At 48.0% G+C, this 20,183-nt stretch overlaps 1 protein-coding gene and 1 pseudogene across 2 annotated transcripts in view; both read left to right on the top strand.

The window, feature by feature from the left end:
• The first annotated feature begins 11,063 nt into the window (after positions 1-11,063).
• Positions 11,064-12,389, top strand: LOC144155849 (homer protein homolog 1-like; annotated as a pseudogene).
• Positions 12,390-14,966: 2,577 nt separating this feature from the next.
• Positions 14,967-20,183, top strand: part of LOC144139823 (solute carrier family 25 member 35-like) — a 68,361-nt gene continuing 63,144 nt past the window's right edge. For both annotated transcript variants that reach the window (XR_013316305.1, XM_077672076.1), the window contains exon 1: positions 14,967-15,170. The gene's annotated coding sequence lies outside the window, so the exon portion shown is untranslated. The remainder of the gene's footprint in view (positions 15,171-20,183) is intronic.

Consider the following 20,183-nt stretch of genomic DNA (forward strand, 5'->3'; position numbering starts at 1 on the left):
GGAAAAGTTGATAGAAGGCTATCTTTCTATCGAGAAGCTCCGAATGAGCAGAACTTCGGCGGGTCGCCGCATCCTTCACCAGATTGGCTGGGCAGAACAGGATGTCACTCCGGTTGATGTACTCCTGGACTTTTGGCGACAAGAACTAAAGATGCTCCCTTTGCTTAGAAATACGAACAGCTCACACGACGAGGGTCGCCGACAAGCTCGGGCTCAAGCGCTCAACACCACCCTCGGTGGGGGTCATGCAGTTATCTACACAGGCGCCTCCCAAGCAGTACGCCATCATCGTGGCTACCTCCAGAACCAACCTCCTTGCTTGTGCCTCACTCAAGACCGAAGACACGATGGCAGCAGAAGAGGCAGCCATCGCCTTAGCTTTCACCCAACCAGGGGTTCGTAAGGTAGCCACTTATTCCCAACAAGCCTACCGGAATCACCAGTCGGGTTTGGTGTCCCGACCTGTACTACGTGTCTAAAAAAACCACTCCCCAAATGGTTCCATTCAGCTCATCTGGACACCCGCTCACGCTTCCATGGAGGGCAACGAATGTGGCCACCAAGCCTGCACTTTTACCCCCCATGCTACAGAGCTGCACGAGGAAAGCCACCCGCTTGTCTCGTTCAGGGACATAGCCCAGCATTATCGCCTTCGTACCTAGCCTTTCCATAGAACAACAAACTACCCTACGGCTCATACAATCCGCCGAGAAAGATTCATAGAAAAATTACGTCTCATCTATAAACAGCTCAGTCACATAAAAAAAATGTGGGAGCAAGTTCGGAAACTCAACGGCACGTACTCCCCTTTTACAGTTCCTCTTCTAACAGCACCTGGTGTACAAAGTAGCCTAGAAGAGCAGGCGGATATACTGGGTGAACATTTCTCCAGCGTTTCCAGTTCTGTGCATTACGCAGAAGCATTTTTAAAATACAAACACACTGTAGAGAAACAAAAACTTCCAACACACGGTGGTATAAACGAACCTTATAATAGTTTAATAACGCTCCAAGAATTGAAGAGAGCTCTATCAGCCGGTAAGCAGACTGCACCCGGCCCAGATGATATACATTATGAAATGCTTGCACATCTTTCGGGTCCTTCTGTAGAAGTACTTCTGAAGTTTTTTTAATAAAGTTTGGGTATCGGGAAGGATGCCGGTAGCCTGGAAAAAAGCATTCATTGTAGCTTTACTCCAACCCGGAAAGCCGCCAACCTGCCCAAGTAGTTATAGACCAATAGCCCTTACGAGCTGTCTAGCCAAAACTTTTGAACTAGTCGTGAATACCAGGCTAAGTTTTGTACTACAATCAAATGAACTTCTTGACATTCACCAGTGCGGGTTTAAAAAGGCGTGCTCAACAACTGATCATCTTGTCCGCCTCGAAAATACCGTACCAGAAGCATTCATACACAAACAACACTGTCTTGCTGTCTTTTTTGATCTGGAGAAGGCTTATGACACTACCTGGAGGTTTGGAATAATGCGGGATTTAGTAGAGTTAGGCATCCGTGGAAGAATGTTGAATTGCCTGAATGACTTCATGGCAAACCGTTCATTTCAAGTACGCCTGGGCTCAACCCTCTCGAGAACATTTGTACAGGAGAACGGGGTCCCTCAAGGGTGTATTCTAAGCACAACACTGTTTGTTGTAAAAATGAACTCCATATGCAAAATAATTCCGAAGTCGATTATGTACTCTGTCTATGTTGATGATCTTCAAATAGCTTGTACATCTTCCAATGTAGCAACATGCGAGAGACAAGTACAGTTGACTATAAACAAACTGACAACATGGGCAGAGAGAAATGGTTTCCAGTTTTCAGCACACAAAACAGTGGCTATTCTCTTCTCTCTCAAACGAGGCTTACAGACCAATCCGACCCTACACCTCAAGGAAACCGACTTACCCATACAAAACGAACACAAATTTCTAGGCATAATGTTCGACAAAAAACTCACTTTCCTGCCCCACATCAATATGCTTAAAAAGAAAGCTTCGCGAGCTCTAAATATACTTAAGGTTCTGTCACGGAAACACTGGGGTTCCGACAGATCATGCCTTCTACAAGTTTATCGCTCCGTTGTTCGCTCCTGCTTAGACTATGGTAGCATTGTGTATGGCTCCGCGAGACAGTCCTATTTGAAACGATTGGATCCCGTTCACAATTTAGGTTTACGTCTCTCGTCTGGGGCATATAGGACATCCCCCATAAACAGCCTCTGCGTCGAAACAAATGAACCACCCCTCACAGATAGAAGAACAATGCTCACATGCTCATACATACTAAAGATCCGTTCACTGCCGAAACATCTGTGTTACCCCATAGTTACAAAACGCCCATCTAGAACACTGTTCAATAATAAACCCCAAGCTATCAGACCATTGCTTCTTCGGTTTGAAGAGAGATGCGAAAAATTCACTACGCTGCACACATTACCTCAAATTCCGCATAGACAGAACCAACTACCCCCTTGGTATAGTTTTCCTACAACATGTGACTTCACACTAACACGCCTTCAAAAAAAGCAGACACCGCAAGAACATACTTTACAGAAATTTTTGGCACTAAGCGAAAAATACAAAAACTACACCTCATTTTACACAGACGGTTCCAAAACATCATGCTATGTCGGGAGTGCAGTAGTGCAAGGTAAATGGGAAAAGGTGATCAGGCTACCCCAGTGCGCTTCGGTTTACACAGCTGAATGTTATGCCATTGCTTTGGCGGTAGAAAGGATAATCAAGAATAAAATTAAACGCAGTATTATATATACAGACTCTCTCAGCGCAGTCACAGCAGTGCATTACAAAAATGCAGCTCAACGTCTAGTAGGAGAAATAATACACAATTTGGTAACAGTCACAATACAAGGACAGGAAATTAAGTTGTGCTGGGTCCCTAGCCATGTGGGAATCAAAGGAAATGAGAGAGCCGACGTATGTGCCGCACAGGCGGGTAACGGAACAATAGAGACAGTACAGATTCCTCACAGCGACTGCATGAAATTTATACAGAGCAAACTGAGGGAAACTTGGCAGTCCTCATGGGATAAGGAAGTCGACAGCAAACTCCACCTAGTTAAACCCACGCTAGAAGAGTGGGAATCAAGCAGACATGAAGAACGCCTCAAAGAAGTGATTTTATGCCGTGTCCGCATTGGACACACACATCTTACACATAACTTTCTTCCTATGAAACAAGACAAACCGAGATGTGAAGATTGTGACCAAGAACTTACAGTAAATCACATCTTACTCCCGTGTACGAAATTTGAGGCCTTGAGGAAAAAACATTTTAGGCTGTTCTACTGCGAGCAAATTCCATTCCACCCCAGCCTACTACTAGGAACATTGTCAAACTTTCCTCTGTCTTTATTTTTTTTAAAGAAGCTACACTTCTAAACAAGCTATAACGACATAACGCAATCGGTTATTATCTACAAAAAATACGAAACCTTTTGTTTGGCGCATGATGGCCTTAGTTGCTTATGTGCCATAAAACACAACACAACACAACACATCATACAATTCGGCTTCTTCCCTCACCCGATGCGTCTTCCCTTAATGCAACCGAATCGTTACGACGCTGAATGTAAATTTTGCTTTGGGGTAGGAACACTCTGCCACATAATCGGGGCGTGGGACTTTAGCCCTGAGCACCCTCCTCTCTTTCCGTCAACTACCGAACAAGAGCAACGCGAGATACTGCTGTCCAGCCCCTCTCTGCCTACCCAGCTTCAGCCGTGGACAGAGCACAGGCGGCGCGTACTGAATATGGGCTACAGTGAAGAAGGAACCACTCCCCTGGGCCGCACTCTTGGCCGTTCAGAAATATTAATAGAAGTATTTCCTCCTCCTCCCCCTCCCCCTCCTCCTCCTCCTCTATCGCGTCTTCCGCCGATCTCGTCGCCTTCTTCCGCGACGGCAGAGGGAGAGTGAGATAGTGTAACACCGGGTTTGAGGTTTATTTGATAAAAAAAAAGTTTCCATGCATGTGCCACGCCAATACAACTCATCCAACCACCGTTCATGCATCATGCAATAATTTAACCTTATCAAGAATATCTCTTTGAAGTAATAGAGGGTGTGGTTAAGTGCATTTCATTTCTCTCTGGTTTCACTATTTGTAGAGCGACGTGAGTGAATTTAAGTGACGTCGCATGGGTAATCGTTGTGGGTGCCATTTACAGCTTTGCTTTCCAACCACGTTCACAGGGTGGATTTATTTATTTGCACAGATGTACATATATTGCTCCATTTCGACACGGTGGAAACTCAGTTCAAAGTCAGACGACAACCAAAGAATCCGTGACGAGAAAGCTTCCCATTCAACCATCGTCGTCGTTAGACGGAGTTGTGCATGACTTTGACACCCTCTTCCCGTGTGTACGCCCGTGTGTACGAGATTTCGGCGCACGTTAAAGATCCCGAGGTGGTCAAAATTAATCCGGAGCCCTCCACTACGGCGCGCCTCATCGCCTGCGTTGCGTCGGCGCGTTAAACCCCACAATCAATCAATCGACAACCTCTTCCATTTTTACAAGGAGCAGTGCCCAGGCACAGGAATTCTCAAACAAGATTCGAGATCAATAATTTTAAATGAAACTGTCATGATATATAAGGTGAAATATATTTTCTTTTGTTATAGAAACAGCAAAGTGTTGCGAAGCACCTCAGTTTTGTTGGTGCTACACGAGAAGGTCGAAAAATTAAATGTCCGAAAGGCCAAAATGCAATAATTATCAGTTAAGAGGAAATAAAATCGATGAAAACAATTGGGCGTAAGTGACAAAGTGCAAACAGAAAATAAATAACAGAAAACGCCAGCAAATCTACAACCGCATCTTTTGTAGCTGCGATCAATGAAAATCTTCATTGAGTTGGGTGCTGTGGCCAAACAAGCACAATAGAAAGCTAAAAATGACGATGGCGGAAAGAAGAGTAAATGCTCGAACGTAAGGCGGGTCCGTATGCAAGCGTCGGGGAAGATGAAATTTCACAATGACATGGCGTTTTGTATACTGTGTGGGGCGCATTGGCGAAAATTTATTTAATTAGTGCCTCATTCACTTTTATATTTACCCGTTGGTGTATATAGGTGTTTAGACCTTTATTACGCCATATTTAAAGTATTTCAGTTTTCAAATAAAAGGTGGTGTGTATAGCCTTGCGAATAGTCTTCCTAGAGATGCGTTCATGGTTATTCTACTTACTAAGTGAACATTTCGCGCACTCTGATAATTTCAGTTCTTTGTCATACTTAGAAGCCTGAAAAAAATCACGCGCGGGCATTTTGTACGCCCGACTAACCTTTTTGAACGAAGGCAATACATCGCACGCTTAGCCATTGGACATGTGCTCATTTGTCCTCTAGGTGGCTTGAAACTGGTTCACTTACCGCAGATATTTGCGTTTGGCTTTTAACAGTTATGTATAAAACCGAATCGCCAACCGCGATGTTACGATCGCTGTTGAGGTGCGATAAAAATCTACATGGGAAGGCTGACAATGTACGAGTCTCTACAGTATGTATCTCGGAAATGGAAGCCTGTGAATAACAAGTCTTCAATGGGCGGCATAATGGACGACACCGCCTCCTTTGAAGTTCGTATACCGACCTCTGAATGAATTTATTAAGTTCCTTAAGTCGGCGAAACAATCAACACGGAAACAAATAAAGGCTTCTACGCACCATCCACTCACAGTGACAAGATTAATGTGGCGCGCAGCCTTGCGATGAAACGAGAGATGGCACAGCGTAATGGCATTTCTTTGCGTGGGTGAAAACGTCGGCCTCCATATAATATGTGTAAAATTATCGCTATTATATAGAAGCCACTACTGTACTCCCACAAGCCACTTAGAACCAATGTAAAGAACAGCAAGAGGCAAAAGTGGGGAAAAAGGTGTCTAACCCTCCCAAGTGCGCCTTTTTACTTCTACGTGTACTTGCATTATTATTACATTATTTTCAAGTATGAAGTTGGCACATTCTGGATGAGGGAATCTTAAGTGCTAGCGTGCACACACACGCTCTCGCGCACATGCACATGCACGTGCACACACACACGCACACACACGCACGCATGCATGCACACACTGGCCATAAGTTTCACCACAATATTTGTGGCGTGTGCGGCAGGACCTTGCTCATAATTCTTCCTCAGCGAGTCGAAGTTTGTCCGTGCGTGGCGAGGCGAAACAGACGTGGACAAGCTGATGTCTGTTGATAGAGATCTCGGCCGCTGAGGGCAAGGACCTCGACTGTGAATGCAGGAGGAACGCTACAGGAACCGGGACGAGCGCGCAGTTCAACGCGACGCAAATGGAGCTGAAGCTACTGAAGCTTGAGAGGCCATGGCTGGAGCTTAAGCTTCGCGTTAGAGGACATTTGACAGGTATAGATTCAGCAAGCATGGTCAAAGGTGCTGGAGGAACATTTACATGCGCCCCCTGCTTATACCTAATAACAGAGCCCACGAAAACCTCATCGTCCATTCAATCAAGCCCGCGACAAACAGTATGTGCACATCTAGCGCATTGAGAGCGGGCTAATTGGCCAGGGCTGGCCTCAGGAGAGCTTGATTTTATTCATAAGCCTGTACTTTAGGGGGGAAATTTTAACTGCCGTGGGCCGAATTGTAGCTGACGACGCCATGCATTAGGAGAAGCCCAGGTGGCAAATGATCCTCCAACGCGTCCGCTACGCTGATGAAAGCTATCGCTAACAGTTCATGGACTCCATGAGTAAAGATTGTTGTGGTTCGTTTCCCCGAAGTCCGGTGTCGATCTGGAACCCAATCGCCCGGGCTCCGGTTGATTTGGCAGGAGGCTGGCAGGGCGGTGGTGTTGAAGTTGTTGGAGATGGCGGTCGAATTGACGAACTCGAGGCGATGAGGTTGATTAAGTGAAATGAAGAGTTTATATACAGCTATTTACAGTAGGAAAACTGGGTACATGAGTAATAAAGACCGAACTTCAAACTGCAGTTAGACGCTAGCTCTAAGTACGTACAGATCACTGGAGCTTCTCAAACTTCGTCTAACTCTCCTATCCTCGGAGCGTACACAAACCGCTCGAGAAACGACGGCCGAGACCCTGTCTCGCCGCAGGATCTGGCTAGTTGCCCGGTACGGCGCTGTACCCTAAACTTCCGACGCGATCCTAACCTCTAGCCTAGGGGGCCCACAAATCCCAACCTAGCTTTAAAGGAGCCATGAAGAGAAAACAAAAGTTTGTTTTATTCGAAAGATTATGTGTTTCATAGTACCCTAAGCGCTTTCCCGGAAGCAAATGATGCTTTATTCACTGAGAAATAAGGCAATTTAAGCCAAAATTTTAAATCTCCCGCTAAATTGCACAGTTCGTGACGTGAACAATGGCGTCATACGAGCCGGTCCATGAAACAGATACTTAGTATGTCGACTCCATATAGCACCCACACGCGGGAATCAAACAGGAACCGGAACTCGTGCCGAAACCGAGACGGCGGCCATTTTAAAAATACTAGTAAAACCTAGTGCACCCGCAGCCCTAGTCATGGAATCGCCTGATTTGGAGAATAAAACTCTCGCCGAGAAGCTCGGGCTTGCATTTAGCAACCTCACACCATTTGAACGCTCAATGCTTCTAAGTGCACGAGCGGCAGGAGTTGGATACGCGGATGAACCGGAAAGCGACCATTCCGTGATAGCCACAACATACGAGCGCCCAGCCGTCGGCACCGCCGCCTCGTCAGCCCCGTCGCGACGGACGAATACAGACTGGTACGTATGTGCCGTATTTTTATTACGGTTAATAATAGTTCAATTTCAGTAGCAGTATCGCTTATGCCAGTTGGCCGGTGTCATGTATGGAAAGCCGTTCGCGCGAGCTCTCTGCTCCGACCATAAAGATACGAGCGTCAATGCGCGGTGTGTACGGTATTTTTTTTTCCCAAGGTCAGAGCGCTTTGACGGCGATTTGACGAAGTCGGCGACGAGCGCCAGCATGTCCCAGGAGTGAGCTAACGTAAGGGTCCCTGCCATAATCACTTCCTCAGAAATGAAGCGAGCACACTCGTACTTCCTTTAGCTCTCTTGCTCCTCCATTTGCAAAGTTCACAAAACGTAGCCACTTGCTTCGCCGAGGTTCGTCGTTGGGCAGCACATGAAAGGAATCTCCTCACCGGCGGGGATGTCGCACTCCCTCGACGATTTGTCCGTACTACATGGGCATTTCAAAACGCAGCAACGAAATTTCATTGTAAAGTACTCGAACAAACTGAAGTTTTCAGTGGTTGTAAACTGGGAACGAGCTCCTAACAACAGCAGCAAGCCAACACCATTCCGAAACTTCTGCGACGACTGTCACTATCTCGTCGCTGCTTGCTGTTCCTTACTCCCCTCGTTCCTATTTTTACCTTTGCTGGTTGGCGATATGACGGCCAACCTCCTGTGAAGGGATTACGATACCAAGCAAGGTCGTGGCTGTGCGTGCTGGGACGGTTCGTTGGCCCCGAAGAGCCTCGAATCCGAAAATTCGTCTGCGCGACGGTGGAGACGGCGAGATGTCGAGTTCGGCTGGCGGTAGTTTCGTACGCATTGGCATACACGCTTGCGTGTTTATTCGGAACTTTAACCGTGTACTCCACCGTTCTTAGTGTCATAAAAGGAATGTGCAGTATGTTTAACGGGCATATAGCTCACTATGCAAACTGGTAAGCCCTGCCTAACTTGCGTTTGCTTTTGCCTGCCTCCGCCAATCGCAGAGCATTCTCGTGTGACATCATAGGTTCTGTTGCGGGAAATGAGCTGGTGGGTCGCATGGTCGTTTCCTTTTTTCGTAATTATGTAGCTTATTTGAGCGAAGTTTGTTTTAAAAGTGGTGTCAGTATGGTTCTAACGAGGCAATCTTTCGAATGAACCAAACTTGTGTTTTCTCTTCATGGCTCCTTTAACGGTCGAGACTCCTTGTCCCGCCGGGAACTGCCCAGCTCAGCGCTCAGACAAGAACGATTTCTAACGGCCAAGTTCGGCCTTATAACGCCTCGAGATCACACTCTCTTGGGAACGCCCCTGTAGCGTTTGTACGCGCGTAAGGGACGACCCAAGTTCACGTAGACAGCTGTCACTCAGCGCACTATGGAGTATTCAATAAGGGGCCACCATCTTTGGGTCAATGACCCGCACGCGGGCGAGCAAGCAAGCGCGACTCCGAGGTGTGAGGGCGAAAGGCGGTGACTGTGCACCGCGCCGACCGGAGCGCGTGAACAATGGTGTCTCGCGCGGCGCGCGCTCCGACGCCGGTAATTCCACCTCCCCCGCGCGCCACGTTGACGATTCTCGGAACCCGGCGGCGCCGTCTGCGTTCTCAATGGGGGATTATCCCCGCGGTGTTCCATCGGCTAGACAATCCGGCTCCCGTGCGTGCCGTGACAAATTGGTGTCGACTGCTCTGCAGTGATGGCAGTGCTACGCCTCCAGACAGAGTGGCGAGTTCTCACGCGCAGCCCGGGCGCCTGGCCACTGACCTCATCAGTGGGTCTTACAAATCCGTCGACACCGACTGCGTCCTGAATGGGGGATCATCCCAGCGGAATCCCATCGGCCGGACTATCCGGCGCCCGCACGTGCCGTGACGAATTGGCGACGGCTGCCGCGTAGAGTCCACCGTGTTGAGCCACCAGACAGAGTGGCGGGTTCTCACGCGCAGCCTGCGGGCCTGGCCACTGACCTCATAAGTGGACCTTACACCATGGATGCCTGGAGATTCGGGGAAAGCAAGGCCATTCTCTGTTCTTCTTCTGGGATATTTTCATCACTGGCACCAGATGGCTAAGACGAAGCGGCCTCAAACCTACGGCATTACAGCTACCACAAACTAAAGTGGACGTTCGTTCTCCGTTCTTCAAATGTTGTGGACTTGAGGCGTGCATGAATAACCAGTTTTTTGAAGCGTTCGGGACGTGGCTTGTATTGACATCGGTGGTCGAGGACGCTGTGGGTCTTGGTTTCCGCTCAGTAGGCTACCAGGGTAGGCAGAGATGGCGCGGAGCAGCCGTTTGCCATCGCAATGAGCCGACGCCCGCACATGCTCTCAAAAACTTCTTGCAGGGACCATGATACAACACCATGTCACTGATGCACCATGCTGCTTAAAGCAAAGGTCTTACTCATGATCTGTTGCTACAGCCAAACCCTTTGTCATAAATAAACCAAACTGATTTATATCCATCGGTGGTCAAGCGAACAGAAAGGTAGTAGGCGTCATATGTTTGCTCAAGATTGAAATTTTGTACAGAAAGGGGCGCTTTCTTTCCAAAAAAAGGAGCAGCTGATTATTCCCTTGGCCTTCGTGATGATACCTGGAAAATGGCACATGAAGTGTCACTTGTCGACACCGGGGCATTGGACGATGACAGGATGTCGGGAGATTTTTACTGGCCTGGTATGCGTGTTAATATATTTCTGGTACTTAAATCTTGTAACTGTACGCGCAAGTGGTCGAAAACGAAAGGCGACGCAGGTCCGCTGTTCAAGAAAAGTGACTGCTTTCACACGAAGCGAAAAACAGGCACGTTACCCAAGATAGTTCAGACGAATAAACCCCGCGCAGCGCTTGAATGTTTGTCTCTGGTGCGGGTGTTTTTTTAGTGTGATCGACCGCTCTATATCGACACATTATTCATGTTCCTTTGTTAACGTTGTTTCGTAGTTATACCCACGTAACGACCTTTCTGAAGGTACTTCTGGTGGCGCTGGGGCAACTGCGTACACCTTCCGTCATGGCAATTTGTTTAACTGTAACAACTTGTTCGCCGGAGGGTGGTGGCGATTCGACCACCATCACCACCCCAGCTGCTGCACTTCTTCGTTACCACTGCTCGTCATGGATGGCTCTAGTGGAAGTGTAGATGAAGAAGAGGTGGGTGGGGTCCGCGAGGATTCCATGAGATCGCCCGGCAATTTCGAAGTCAGTAAGCGGCTGTTGGGTGAGGCAGCCAGGATTGCTCACCGAGACCGAAACCCGTGTCCAAGCGTCATCCGGACAACCCGAGTGCGAGAAGCCGTGTCAGTATGGCGGAGCGGCCCATCTTTTCCACAAACGCGCACGTATACAACATCGACCCCAACACAAAGTGGTCCTGGATACCAGCCAGCAGCCATGCTGTAAGCTTTAGCATTTTTTATGACTGGAGGCGTAGCCTCTACCGCGTCATCAGCATAGAAGGGACAGAAGTAGTGATCAACTCCACCATCAATACCAATATGATTTTCATCAAGACGTCCGGTACGTTTGGCCAGTGACCCGATATGCGGGCCAACACTGTCTACGGCCTTGTCTTCGGCTCGGAGGCGGACCTCGCTAAATTTATTGGAAGTTTCAGGAGGGGAAGGAGGCGGCCCGGCTAGCCGCGCATAAGGCTGGCAACAACGGTGTAGCAGTGCGGCTGGCTGCTGAAGAGCCTCCGAGTGCACAAGGAGCGGGCGACCTGCACAGCAGCAGCCACATGCACCATGCGGCAGCTGTTGCATCCCTGCCACAGACGACCGCCGAGGCGCAGCTGCGCTGTGAAAACGATATTCTTAAACGTGCGCTGGCACAGAGCTCGGCAAACACCAAAACGTTCGAGGAAGAGGAGAGCCCCATCGCCGTCAAGGAGTGGAAGCGCCAGCTGCAGGTCCTCAAGGAGGAGAACGCTGCCATGCGAGTCCGAATTCTCGACTTCGAGGCGTCTGGCGTGGGAGCTGGGGGAGCCCCCGATGTGTCAGTGGTCACCGAGCTGCACCAGAAGCTTGCGGCCCTTCGGGCCCGCGTCGACCTGCTTCGTCGGGAAAATAAGGAAAAAAATGGGCAGCTTGAAGATTTGAAGCGGAAACTGAAGGATCAAACGTTGAAAAAGGCACACAAGGCCCTTATGTCCTACAGCGAGATGCTCAATTAAGGTTGTGACCCAGCGGCTTTTGGAGCCGCTGGTGGTTGCTGAGGGTTGCCAGGAAGCCTGCAAGAGGTTTGTGAGCAGCTGGCCCACCAGACGCTTGAACTTCGAGGCCTCCAGCAGGAACTCGCCAGCCTACCTGCCTTCAAACTCTTGACGGCTATAACCACGACACGACTGATGACGACCTGGAGCGTGCTCTGGCTATGCTCCTCCTACCGATGCTCACAAAATTCTGTACAAGCAAGGGGTAGGGACCTCCGTTGTTGAATGCCACTGAACAAGACACGGCGCCTGAGCATGCGCCTGAGCATACAGCTTTCACACCCTGTACCCAACCTGGACGTGACACGAACACCGTGAGGCCCCTGAAATGTCTGCTGTCCCTTTTACAGGGCCTGGCTGTCAGACATTCGAGTACACGCTCGGGCTGTGGGAGCTTCCCCGAGACACTCTTTGTTGACTGATCCCTGACTTGCTTCTAACTGCCCTACCCCGTCTCCAGGACGTGTATCTAGCTCGTGCTCAGCAGTACATGGTTGGTGTGGTTGATGAAACTTTCGAATTCTGCTTTCGCCTGAGGCATTCGAAAAAGTAATAATTACTCATTGTTGGGCAGAAACTGTATGCACTTTCACTTAAACTGTGTGCATGCGTCCCAGAACCTTAAAGTTCTGAATAAGCTGCTTTTTTAGCCCTTTTTTTCGATGTGTAATGTCTACGTACGTCGCTCGCAATGCATGCGCCAGTGCGCGACTGTCGACATGCACGGCAACGCCACTTCTCGCACGTCACCTACCTCTAGTAGTGAACGTGTTTTCCACAGTAAAAGATCATTGCTGCCCAATTTGCTAAGAGCCGCTGCATTTAGAACTCAAAACTCCCCCCCTCTGGGCAGCGCATTATGACAGGGATGTCGATATAACAACAATGCATACATACATTTACGATGTCTGTATACACTAGCGTCCGGATATCATTTGACTCAAATGCGAAGTTGTGCTGCTCCAGTGGGTTTTGAAATGCCATTCGGGTCAAATGACATTCGAGCCAAATGACCCAGAGAGACATTTGGGGCTCTCAAATGCCATTTCTAGCACTTTTGCGCACAGCGTTCCAAGTCAGCATCAACAAATATATTAATGGCGTACCTTAAACCTTAAAACAAAATATTCTTAATTGCGGGGTTTTGTTTACTTCTCGTCCACTTAAACCATGATATCAAGATGTAATAATTGCATACTATACCAGTGCGAGCAAGCGATAAACCAGTGTGGCCAGACAGCACAAAATAGCACAAAAACCTCCATTGCGATTCAGAATAAACCAAAAAATGTGTCAAAGCTTACGATATTTTTTTTTTATTTCATACCATTTTAATGCCAAGGACTGCTGCTAAATTTGATTGTTGCATTATTCCGTAAAAACAAAACTCGACAGCAGCAGCGCCACGCAGCACGGCGAGCGATTGTTAAAGGTTTCAAATGCCATCGCTACTGCAGTCGAGTACGGCGGATTGTGAATGGCATTCGAAGCCCCTCGTTTGAGTCAAATGACATTCGGTTCGAATGACATGCGGACGCAACTGTAGCAGGGGTATTACATACATTACGGCAAACACATCTTGCAATCGTAGGCTACAAAAAAATCTAAGTCACAGGTAACTTACCTGCGTCCGAAAAACAATCCAATCACCGACAGAGCTTACAAAAAATAAGGGTGCCGCCGACAGCAAACCGTGATGTGCGGTGTCAGCCGGCCTTCAAAGCTATCAACCGGGGTCGTTGCACTGGCGACACATGCTGACGTCCTTTAAAAGAGTGTCTTAGCATAGCGAATAGCGTACGATACGCTAGCGGTGGCGTGTAGCGGGAACCTACTGCACATGCGCGCTACCGTTCCAGGGATGTTCCGGAGACGGCAATAATAGGTAATGTAATATTTCTACTCATGGTTGCTTAAGACTGCCATTGTACCGTCTCACTGCTGCCGAATTTGGAGTAACCAGATCATCTTTCTGGTGAAGCTAACCTCTCCAATAAACCAATATTTCTCACTCTCAAAGGCGTTCTCCAGTCTGATTTGGCCCTTACCCCTTTCTGCTTCCCTTTCGCGTCGCAACGAAGAGGTATTTGTCAGAGCTAGTCGTTTTTTCGTGTTCGTCCTTATCGTTTCTAAATGCCTTCATCCTTTACGGCGAAAATCAGAGGTTCCGGGCGAGCATTTCGTTTTTCCTAATTAGACATTGATGGCGATTGCAGAGGGGTGTTTAACTTCTGAGGTTCAATTAATAGTAATAGCGACGACAAAAAAAAAAAACAACGTTTGGTTGGTACACGGAAGGTGACGCGGAAAATCCGATCGAGTTCGAACAGTCAACGACATGCATGAAAGATGCAACCCCGCCTGGAAGTCCAACGAAACGAAGGGTGCACTGCGTGATGGTTTGCGCCATGTCATACTATAAATGGGAGTGCAGCACGGGGAACCACGCTTGTACGATGAAATTTAATTCTCACAAACAGGTAGCGTGCTCAAAGTTAGCCACGTCGTACTGTGGCTTCACTTTTCACGAACCACGTGTTGTGCGAGCATGGTAGCTGGCTCCTCTCCCCTTTTTACGGTGGCTCCCTATAAACTCTTGTGCACATGCGGGAACGCTAACAGGTTACGTACACCTAAATAACCATCGTGACATGTTCAAAGGTTGACTACCGAAAATCATGAGCCCAGGCTCAATAATAAATGGATGATGAGGGCTTTCTTCGTCATTTCTCGTTTGGCGGGGCGTTTGTGTCGCGAAATTTCCCAGCTAGCCCGTTTAGTTGAATGCGGGAAGTATTGACCTCGTTTACAATGCTGGATTGCAGTATCGGTGACCAAGTTGTTCTTTTCTCTTTTTTTCATCCAATCTGTTGCTATTTACTCAGACATTCCAACTTTCATGGTTTCAAATGCAGCGCGCATTTAGACCCAGCCGCAAATCCGAAAATAGTTTCCTCCGTCGCCGCACGATGACGACACTTGTCTGCGTCGTTGTTGTGCTTGTTGCTTTGACCCCGCTGTGCCGCTGCGTAATGTTGACGGTCAGCGGCGCCGTTTAACTCAAAATAGCGTAATATTTAGTACTGCAGCTGACTTCTTACTGCAACTTGTGAGTGACGGAACATGGCAAGCCGAGCATACTGCTGGCATTCACCAAGTCCTCATCGGACCTGCATTAGGATGTGCGGCGCATCGTAAGGTATATGGCTACGCACTTATAGCGCTTTCGCGGCGTATTTTGCTTTTCTCCTTCTGCACCCCTGCATTCTCTGTTTTAAACTTTGGATATGGGGACCTTGCCGTGATTGGCGCTCTGTTGGTTCCGCATAGTATTACCTCTTGGTGCCGTGTAAATATGTGAATAATTGCAGCCGTGAGAAATTGCAGTGGGCTGGTTTCTACGTAACACGGATGCCCGTTGTTTTTCTGGCCCCGGTTAACGATCCACCTCGTGCTGCGTTTCTACCAACCTATTGCCCTCGCGAACTGCACTCAAGTTTAATAAACCGAAGTGCCCAAACGCCGCAGTTGCTGGTTTGTGCTTTTAACCGCACGTATGCCCGCTGCTCACCGTGCACGCAATTGCCTGGGGACTATATAGGGAAAAATCTAGGGACCGTCCTTCTTTTTACGGCTGGAGCGGAAACAGAGGCGTTTTTTTTTTTCGTTCTCTATTTCACGAGCCTGACCACTTGGCCGTACGCGCACGAGCGTAACGCACGTGCGGGCGCGGCGGAATGGGTACAAATGCACAAGTGGGCACGATGCCCGTGTGATTGGCGTGCCCTCTTGTTTGCAAGCCGGCGTGACATGCAGCGTACCGGGAGCTTGTAACAGTTCTCTGTAATAGTTCTGTATGTGACGGTGTTTTATGTTCGCATCTGGTCTATCCAAATATAGCGAAGGTCCGAGTCACGGGTCCGCGTAGTTTGTCCAGAGCGGCACGACAGCGGTTGCCGCGTTTGAATTACCGGAACACGTTTCAGGTTGCTCTAAATCCGTATACGGATTAATTTTTTTCGCATGGCAGGCGTAAGTGTGGTAACTAGGCGGCAGTCATCTAACTTAACGAAAGTGGAAGGGGGTGGGGGGCGAAGTTAGTAGCCACTTGCGTAGGGCAAGTATTCTAGTTCACTATGGCATGGCTAAGCGTGGAGAGCAGGGGCAAATCAGCTACCCCTGAATCCGGTGCAACTGTCACAACTGCTTGGCGTCATCCCTCCGCAGTGCTGTAAAGTGTTCTATAATAGTGTCACAGCCAAGCTCTGGTTTGATGGCTATGCGCTCAGTAGGGACAAAATTAAGACTTAAGACGCGTCATGTCTTTAATTTTACTTACGCGGTCACCATCCATCAACGCGAGCTAGTTGAAAGCCGTGCGTGCTAAATTGCTTCGAGAACACTCGGACGTTCGCACCAAGCGGTGTATCTTGCCTAATACTCTGTTAATTCTAAGCACTGCTACGTCTTCTGAGCTTGCAGTTTCATCGTTCCGTAGACGATTCACTCCGCATAGTATGCCCTCTTTGCGCCGTGTGTGTCCGTCCTTTATTTCGTCCGTGTCTCCCATTTTTTGCGCGATTATTTTTAGTTATGGAATACCAACATGACGACCAGGACGCTACCCTTATTAGTTTCACTCAAATTTGATCTATCCCTGGGGTCTGTACGTTAATGCAGGGGATGACCGATTTCCCTGTACTTCGGACTCGCCAGAAAAAAAGAATGCAGCTGATGATCTTTTAAAAAACACAACCTCTGTGAAATTTTTTGTTTTGACAGCGGTTCAGCGAGGAAGTGATTCTATTGAAAAAATTTTACTGAAATTTCAGAGGAGCAACGGCGGCATGTGTGCAATGGATGCGCGCTCTGTTGCATGGTGTTGAAAGCGCTCACAAAACAGGGCCCAGGTAGAAAAGATACGACACGGCTTTTTTCTGCCTACGTCCCTGTTTTGTGAGCTTTTCAACACCAAGATGAACAGTTACCAACTACCCCAGTTGTCCGCTCTACCGCTGTTGCATGCAACCGCTTGCGAAAGAACGATGCTGCAGTGTAGTGCTCAAGCTTTGCATGTGTTTTTGCGAACGTCAGCATGTTAAGAGCAGGGGACCGGAGTTCCAATTTCCACGTTTGGACTAAAATTGCTATTTTTCCTCTCCGTTAACACTACCCCTCCGGAGAGGAAAAATAGCAACTACATTTTAGTCCAAACGTGGAAATTGGAACTCCGGTCCCGTGGTTTCAACAATCTGATGTTCGTCTCCGTTAACACTACCCCTCCTTGTGCTGCTGAGCACGAGGTCGCGGGATCGAGTCCCGGTTGCGGCGGCCGCTTTTCTGATGGAGGCGAAAAGCAAAAACGTTCGTGTGTACGAGATTTCGGCGCACGTTAAAGATCCTTAGGTGGTCCAAATTAATCCGGAGCCCTCCACTACGGCGCGCCTCATCGCCTGCGTTGCGTCGGCGCGTTAAATCAATCAACACAGCCCCCCCCCTTCACACCGCCATTTTGCTACCTCGCCCCTCGTCTGCTGTGTGCACCTCACCCACTTTCCCGCAAACGAACGCGGTCACATAGTAGCGCCGAGCAAATAGCAAATTGGCCGTGATGAGTGTATATTTGTAAATTATGATGGGGTGTTTTTTCTTGGTGGCTGGAGTACGGCGTTTTTTACGCTGATTTCTCGGTTACCTGGTTCGTAGGATAAACGTGATCCATCGCTGATTACTCTTTCCTGTCGCCTGCTTGTTTTTTCGGTTGATGGAAATCTGTGGTGTCGCTTATGGGGTACGCAATACTAGTACGCTTTGGTAATAAAGAACTCGTATGCAACAGAGAGTAGGTCTGTAATTATTAAGCTCGTGGACATCACCTGTTCTTGGGTATTATTAGAATTAAGCATTCATTTTCTCTGGCCAGCGGTATACCATTGACATCTTTACACATTTTCATAATAATCTTTCAAGCTTTTCCAGTGCAGTAACCCCTCCATGTCTTACTCAATTCATGGTTATTCCAATCTCCGTCAGCTTTCCCTCTTTTGGTATCTCTCAACGGCTTTTCCACGTTTCTTGTCGCTACTGATGGAAACTCTTCGCTCCACTTCGTTCGTGTGTCCTCCCTAACTGTGCGTACCCTGTAACCTGAAGCGCAACCGAACAATAAGGCAAATCCGACTAGCACAAGTCCTTTCTTACCTTGCGGTTGGAAACTCGCCTCTACTGCCATCAGCCCCTGGCCTTGCGGGTGTGTTGTATATCATGCAGTATTTATGCTACTTTTGCAATCTCAAACATGTGTTCAATGTGTTGTCACTTTCGTTCCTGCATTTATGCATTCTAACTTTGCCAAGTTAGTGTTGCTCCAAAACTTACCCTTATTTCTAACCTTCCCTCAATCTTTGCCGCGTCGTTGGCACGAATCTCACTAACCTTGCTTCTTACTGGTACATTTGAGGACTCAGTCATTCTGTGTGCCCACTTGTGCTGGGCACTTTCACATTCCTTTGTTTCTCAATGAGATTCACCGTTCCCTCCGGGGAATTCCTATCCTTTCTAGGTTCTGTAACTTGTAAAGCTACAGATAATTTGGGGATGGATGTAGTAAGCCTGTAATTCAGTACAATTGTGCGAACCCTATCGTCCTTGTTTAAAGCCGTGAATCGGTTCTAGATCGCCGTACCGAGACAACCAATTTGGAAGTTTTTCACTACACATTCTCGTGCATGTATATTTCTTATCTTTGCGCGTAAGCCTCGCATCCCAGTAGGGTACTAAGTGTTCACCTCATTCATTGCCGAGTTTGTAGTCTCATGGGAACTGTCAACAGCTTCATCCTGATACCTGGAAGTTGGTTTAGAAGATGGTACCTCCTCTTAGTTGTACCTTTTATACAGCTTGATCACAGCACCTCCGATCCTTTCGCTAATACCAAAGAATTCCTCTACATTCCCTTTTATCTGTTTATGTATTAAGAATCCTGACCCCGGGTCCTTCTTTTTTAGACGCCGCCAGTAACACAGAGTATGCTCTCTGTTCAACACTTTGAAGCCCTCATATGTTGTTCTAACTTTGCTTACCCCTATGATACCCCATTCAGCTACTCAGAAGAGCAGGTAACGCACCTTCGCTCCACAAGCGGAGGGTTTTCAATTTCCCGGAGCGGGCAGAAAGTATAGCGCTGCTGCGCCTTCTCGCTTTCTACCCTCTCCTTCTATGACTCTCCTCCTCCTCCTCCTGGTGAGGTGGGCGTGCTAGTAATATGCGCGGTCGCAAGGTCAACAAACATTCGATTTGACGTTTTTTTTGACAAGATAATATAGTTCGGAAATGCGTCACCATATATGCCTCTAAACTTACATATTATGGGCATATTTATTCACGCTGATTCTTCGGGGTGGTGGAGTATGAGGGCGTTCGTCCGCCTCTCATCCTCATTTGTTTCCTCTACCTTTCGTATTTATTTATAGTATGAGCTCCTACCTTTCGTTTTGTTCGATATAGAAAATACTTGACCAACTGCATGATACGCAGCCATCAGTGTACATGCACAACACATAAGCTCTTGCACAAAATGCTTACTTAACCATGTGTCGTGTGCAGACGGTCCGGAAACAAAAACCCGAGGGCAAACCACACGCAAAAGTGCCTGCACATCAAGACTTCATGCAGATAATTGCTGTGGAGTAGCAACTGAACAGAATACGCGAGGCAGAAGTTGTAAGTACGTGTTATAAAATCATTCTTGTTAAATGTCTTGAACGATGGATCGGTAGACCGATCATCGAAGATGATGGAAATGCCCGCTGTGTCTGGGGGTCGACGACACGTCGCAGACAATGGGATGCTCCAAGTAACCGTACTGTGTGTACAATGTATTTGCGCTAAGAATTTGCAACTCTCAATGCTCGTGGTCAGAGAAAAGAGATCGGGCAGAGGCCCGCATCCAGCGGGACTTTTCCTCCCTGTGAAAAACCCAAAACACGTGAGTTTTAATCCGAAAGTCCCGCCTCCCGAAGGGCCGTCACAATCTCAGAGTAAGGGGGGCCGCAATAGTCCGCTGATTGGCCGCATTAACAACGCGAGCAATAGTACGGTAGGCATATCCACAAATAACCACGCGACACAACTCTCTCACTCTCGTACGGAAGCTCCAAGATGTTCAGCAAAACGCAAGTACAGCACCGATAAAAACAAAATAACAGCAAAC

This window comes from Haemaphysalis longicornis, unplaced genomic scaffold, assembly GCF_048455015.1.
Source record: "Haemaphysalis longicornis isolate Haplotype H1 unplaced genomic scaffold, Haemaphysalis longicornis Haplotype H1 scaffold_1, whole genome shotgun sequence".
Lineage (NCBI taxonomy): Eukaryota > Metazoa > Arthropoda > Arachnida > Ixodida > Ixodidae > Haemaphysalis > Haemaphysalis longicornis.